Here is a 6,717-nt window from a genome sequence, read left to right as displayed (position 1 = left end):
AGTTGTTTGCTCTAGTGCTCAATCTCTCTGTAAATGCCATGTCTGTAGGTCTCGCTGTGTGTCACTCTCGCTTTGTGTATTAACCTCTCTTTTGGTTGAGCACATCCATAGCACTTTGTCATCACCTGTGAGTATTGTTTTGGTTATGGTGTTTGATTGCTGGTGGGAAAAGGGGAAACCAAGACAAGTCGCCCATGGGCATACACTACCCGTAGGTAGACTTTGTTAACTACACTAGTTAGAACTGGGTGGACAACTCACTGTATTTTTGGTTAGTTAGCTGTTAAAGTAGGCTAGTCTCGCTTAGGTTTTTTTTGAATACTTATTTATTTCCTTGGGTCCAACTCAGCCCCTTCCTGCTCCCCCCATTACTGTGTGTTTTCAAATAAACCTTGAGTTTGACGGTAGATTTAAGTTGTCCTGGTTATTTTGTTTACACTTCTGCTTTGTCACTATAATTTGCATAAGTTGTTACCGGTCTCATTACCATCCCCTGTAGACTGTTGGGCCAAAAGGGATTCGTAACAGTCCCAAACAAAATACAATGAAAAAAAACAAATGTGTTTCTCACAAGTGTAGCAGGTTGTGAGAATGGTAAATGGCTGTATGCCTGATTAATCCATGCATTAAAAGACATTAATGCAACCTAATGGTAAATTTACAACTAGTGACATATATATAAATGTGGAATGTCTAAAAATAAACCGTCAAACAATTAACACAAAACAATGAATGAGCAAGAATTGGCGGGAGGCAGTTCAGCTCATTCTGGAGAGCTGAAGGTATTTTGAAGAGACATATCAATATCTTTGTCACACACCTCTCCCCTTTTCTCAACATTTGAAATTATATTAAGAAACATTATCTTCACTAAAAGCCACATCTCAATAAACTAGGCCTACTGCCATGAGAGCTACTCAAATTGCTGGCTTCCCAACTTGGTATATAGATATACACGCTTGTGATTTGAACCAATTCACAGATTTAAAATAAGCTAACGCTGCTCTGTGGCTAAATCATGGTCTCTGGTGAAGTATGTGGAAGTATTTTATTTCTGTATAGAAAGGAGTAAAAAAAATATTTTGGCAAATGTATTTCTACGGGGCGGCAGTGTAGCCTAGTGGTTAGAGCGTTGGACCAGTAACCGGAAGGTTGCAAGTTCAAACCCCCGAGCTGACAAGGTACAAATCTGTTCTGCCCCTGAACAGGCAGTTAACCCACTGTTCCTAGGCTGTTATTGAAAATAAAAATTTGTTCTTAACTGACATGCCTAGTTAAAAAAAGGTAAAATTAAAAAAATATTTACTTCAGGCTACAGTGACTACTGTTGCTGAATATTGTCCTATGCTTAGTGTACTCATCACATTAGGAATTGTATTTTATTGTTAGCCTGCAAATACTTTATTATGAAGGAGATTTTTTTCCAACCCTCTACTCAGCACTTCTTACTAAAACATCTTCCTGTGGCAATTCCCCTAGGCCACTCTCTATACTGCCACCTACTGGTGGGACAAGTTTAGAGAATCTCTCAGGCCCCTCTCTGACGCCAGGGCAGGTCGATGATATGACTGTACTCTGACGAGCTTTCGGTGTTGAATGAAAATGAATGTTAGCATAGTATTACATATTGTATGCTTTGTTGAGGGGATCTTAATGCTTGTCTAACTCACACTTGATATTCTGGTTTCCTATTTTGTCAATGCGTTTCAAATGTGGGTCAAAAGGGAAATAAAATTATCCAAGCTTTTCATTTAGGCTATGCCAACATTGTAGTATGATTAATGTGCAATGTTTTAGCTTAATGTACAGTACCAGTCAAATTTGGACACCTACTCAAGAATTTTATTTTATTTAATATTTTCTACATTGTAAAATAACAGTGAAGACATCAAAACTATGAAATAACACATATGGAATCCTGTAGAAAAAGTGTTAAACAAATCAACATATTTTATATTTGAGATTTTCCAAAGTAGCTACTCTTTGCCGTGATGACAGCTTGGCATTCTCTCAACCAGCTTCATGAGGTAGTTACCTGGAATGCATTTGAATTAACAGGTGTGCCTTGTTAAAAGTTAATTTGTTTGATTTCTTAATGCATTTGAGGCAATCAGTTTTGTTGTGACAAGGTAGGGGTGGGTATACAGAAAAGAGCCCTATTTGGTAAAATACCAAATTCATATGACAAGAACAGCTCAAATAAGCAAAGAGAAATTACAGTCCAACATGACTTTAAAACATGAAGGTCAGTCAATGCAGAAATTTAAGAACTTCCTCAAGTGCAGTCGCAAAAACCATCAAGCGCTATGATGAAACTGGCTCTCATGAGGACCACCACAGGAAAGGAAGACCCAGAGTTACCTCTGCTGCAGAGGATAAGTTCATTAGTTACCAGCCTCAGAAATTGCAGCCCAAATAAATGCTTCACAGAGTTCAAGTAACACACACATCGCAACATCAACTGTTCAGAGGAGACTGCGTGAATCAGGCCTTCCTAGTTGAATTACTGCAAAGAAACCACTACTAAAGGACACTAAGAAGAAACTTGCTTGGGCCAAGAAACACAAGCAATGGACAATTGACTGATTGAAATCTGTCCTTTGGTCTGACTAAATTTGAAATTTTTGGATTCAACCGCCTTGTCTTTGTGAGACGCAGAGTAGGTGAACTAATGATCTCCTCATGTGTGGTTTACACCGTGAAACATTGAGGAGATGGTGTGGGGGTGCTTTGCTGGTGACACTGTCAGTAATTCATGGCACACTTAACCAGCATGGCTACCACAGCATTCTGCAGCGACATGCCATCCTATCTGGTGTGCACTTAGTGGGACTATCATTTGTTTTTCAACAGGACAAGGACGCAACACGCCTCCAGGCTGTGTAAGGGCTATTTGACCAAGGAGAGTGGTGGAGTGCTGCATCAGATGACCTGGCCTCCACAATCACCTGACCTCAACCCAATTGAGATGGTTTGGGATGAGTTGGACCGCAGAGTGAAGAAAGCAGTCAACAAGTGCTCAGTATATGTGGAAAGTCCTTCCAAGACTGTTGGGAAAGCATTCCAGGTGAAGCTGTTTGAGAGAATGCCAAGAGTGTGCAAAGCTGTCATCAAGGAAAAGGGTGGCTATGATATATTTCGATTTGTTTAACCCCTTTTTTGGTTATTACTTGATTCACAGGTGGACTCCAATCAAGTTGTACAAACATCTCAAGGATGATCAATGGAAACAGGATGCACCTCAGCTCGACTTCGAGTCTCATAGCAAAGGGTCTGAATACTTATGTAAATTAGGTATTTCTGTTTTTAACATTTGCAAACATTTCTAAAAATCTGTTTTCGCTTTTTCATCATGGGGTATTGTGTGTAGATTGAGGGAAAATAAATCAATTTTACAGAATAAGGCTGTAACATAACAACATGTAAAGGGAAGGGGTCTGAATACTTTCTGGATGCACTGTATGTATTATATTAATCTGTTTATAAAAGGAAATTTGTCTTGAGAAATGTGACATTATAGTATTTAAACGTAGCCTTCAAAAGTCATTGGAGAAGGTGAACCATCTGTTCTACCATTAACTGCGCTTCGGAACGGGTCAAATAGAGCAAAATACTTGAAATAACTTAATTTACTACTGTGAAGTGGGTCCAATTAAATGAGAGATGGGACGAATGGCCTTCCTAACTTGTTGTTGGCTATTTAGCTAATATGAAACATCAGTCAGTAAAGGTGAGGAATTTATTCTGCAATGATGATGGAAATGAAATGCATCATAGGAAATAGACTCCCACTTTTGCATGAAACTGGCCCACGCATGTTTTGGGGGCAGATTATGTGCATGAACAACGTTTATAAATGAGGCCCCTGGCATTGGAGAGGGGCCTGAAAGACTAAGGGCCTAAGAGATGATGTCTATAAACTATTCCCACCAGTAGGTGGCAGTATAGCGGGGGGCCTGAGATGTCTGCAGTTAGATCCTCCCTGTTTCTGGGGAGGAATTTATGAAAAACTGTAGTGGGATTTGTTCCATTAGTCGTAAAATAAAATATCCACCTACACGGGGCACCGGGCCATGCTAAACGGACACGCTCAGTGCTTGATTTATCTGAGAGGGGTGTAACCTATCCCATAAACTTACTCACCAGCTCGACGCATATTTGGGTTATTAGCGTGCGCATGACTTCAGGTAACAACTTTTACCTTACTGTTTAGGCCTACTATAATAATTGCATTATTGTGTTGGCCAATAGTTGATATATCAGAAGAAGAGAAAATGGTAGCCTGGTTGCCGTCTCAGTTCAGCTATTACCAGTCTTTTTAGTTAACGTTCCAATCCTTACTACTCCTGTGCCAACACAAGTGTCAATTGTGGAATGTTAGCTGAAAAGACTGGTATCCAGATTATTGTTTTGGGGGTCGTATGTCGACAAATTAGACCGTAAATTATAGACGTGAATGGTTACAATGCAAAGACACCAATACGCATTGAAGCACCAGACATGAACAATTGCTGTCATCTTGGAGTCAATTAACACGTCACAGTTCTTTGGATGGCAGCTTTATAAAATGTCACAGAATTGCAGCCTCTAGAGAAGTACATTTAAAGGGGGAATCTGGGATTGGTAGGCCTACATCCATTTTCTGATTCTTGAAAAATATAATGAATACATGCCTCACGAGCTTATGTCTAACTAACCCCATCATAACCCAACATGTAAGCTTGTCTAACTCAATTGTTTGCAAACACTGTAATTGTAAAGTAAAACTGTAGACCTTCAACTCTCAGATGGTCAGTCCTTGTTCCATCAATGGTTCCATCACTCAGCTGTTTACCTAAAAACTGCCAGGATACCCCTTTTTACTCATATGATCAGAGTTATGCCAAATCAAATAAATTGAGGCCCTAATTGAATTGCCCAATGCTCTCATCCCACTGGGCACAGACATCATTTCGATATCAATTTTTGATTTACATTTGGTTGAGTTGTCAACTAACGTGAATTCAACGTGAAATCAATGAAAACTGACACCATGTCATTGGATTTATTTTCAAAGTTGAGTGAAACGGGGAGAGTATATGCATGTATTTGAAAATCTTGGCAAGCTTTTAAGTCTGGATTTAAGCTTTAACTCCCTGCAGGCTCTCCCAGATGGTATATTTAAAGGCCTCATCTCTATGGAAGAGATGGATCTTCACTTCAACTCACTCCTATACCTCAAACCAGACATTTTTCCAGAGAGTCTCAAAACAGTTGACCTCTCTTACAATTTCCTGGCCTCTCCTGACCCAGAAGCTTTCCATTCTATCAGCTGGATCAACCTGTATAGGAATCAATTCCACTGTGACTGCGGTCTGGAGGACTTTCTGACGTGGCTGAAAGGGACAAACGTGACTTTTCCTGACATGAATGAAATCAGCTGTGAGTTTCCTTCAGATCTCCATGGCATCAGCCTGTTGAATGACAGCTCAGTCAAATTGTGTGAGGAGGATGATAAGAGGCTGGTTCAGGAGCTGAGGCTCTCGCTCTTCATCGGCTGCACAGGGCTCATCATCCTGATCAAGTTCGGATCAATCGTTGTTGCTCGTCTCCGTGGATTCCTCTTCAAAGTTTACAAATAGTTGACCGCCAGGATCGTTGAGGGCCCTAGGAAGGATTCTCCGGCTGTTGGGCCTCGGTATGACACTTACTTATGCTTCAGCAACAACGACTACAAGTGGGTAGAAACCGCCCTGTTGAACAGACTAGACTCTCAGTTCGCGGAGCGAAACGTCCTCCGCTGCTGCTTCGAGGTCAGAGACTTCATCCCAGGTGAAGATCACCTGTTCAATATCAGGGACGCCATATGGGGGAGCAGGAAGACAGTTTGTATCGTCTCTAAAGAGTTCCTCAAGGACGGCTGGTGCCTGGAGGCCTTTACCCTGGCTCAGAGCAGGATGCTGGAGGGAGCTCAGAAGCAGAGCTGCCATGTCTGTCGGCGCCATCTATGATTATTGTGTTTTGCAGTGTGTACAATGCAAAGCTCTCGTGGTTTACATTTACACATTAGTTATATTACAATGTAAGGATTTTGGTACTTTTAATAAAACATTCCAACTTCTCTACTACTCTAATAATTTAACTTTTTCTGAGGATTTAAAAAATGACTGAATCCTGTATCTCCTCCCTACTTCCTCAATATAGAGTCTATGTCTGAAAACTGTAACTTCACTTCTTCAAACTGTAACTTGGTGACAGGGGGCAGTATTTTCACATCCGGATGAAATGCATGCCCAAATTCAACTGCCTGCTACTCATCCCCAGAATGTAAGATATGCATATTATTAGTAGATTTGGATAGAAAACACTTGAGGTTTCTAAACTGTTTGAATCATGTCTGTGAGTATACCAGAACTTATTTAGCAGGCAAAACCCAGAGGACTGGGTGAATGTTTAGTCCATAATGTTGCTTGATTGGTGGTTAGGCCATTAGTTAGCTGGGCAAAACTAGGTTACATTAAAAGTCCAATACTATTAATATTTTTGAATCTATGTACATTGCGAAGCTCATCTGCAGTCTCTGCAGTGCAGGAAAAATTCTCAGCAACAAGAGTGATCAAATTTAAGATCCTACAATTGTATTATGCTTCGTCAAATACTCAATTTGCAGGAACCTTAGAGCTCAAATTGAGAAGCTTAACAAATATTTACCAAGGAAATTAATGTCAGGCTTTACAG

General features: G+C 40.4%; 1 pseudogene; it reads left to right on the top strand.

The window, feature by feature from the left end:
- Window positions 1–4,008: 4,008 nt before the first annotated feature.
- Window positions 4,009–6,087, top strand: LOC135505916 (toll-like receptor 5; annotated as a pseudogene).
- Window positions 6,088–6,717: the final 630 nt, after the last annotated feature.

Source organism: Oncorhynchus masou, chromosome 19 (genome assembly GCF_036934945.1).
Source record: "Oncorhynchus masou masou isolate Uvic2021 chromosome 19, UVic_Omas_1.1, whole genome shotgun sequence".
Taxonomy (NCBI): domain Eukaryota; kingdom Metazoa; phylum Chordata; class Actinopteri; order Salmoniformes; family Salmonidae; genus Oncorhynchus; species Oncorhynchus masou.
The sequence above is the reverse complement of the archived record's forward strand: the minus strand, read 5'-3'. Positions and strand labels throughout refer to the sequence as shown.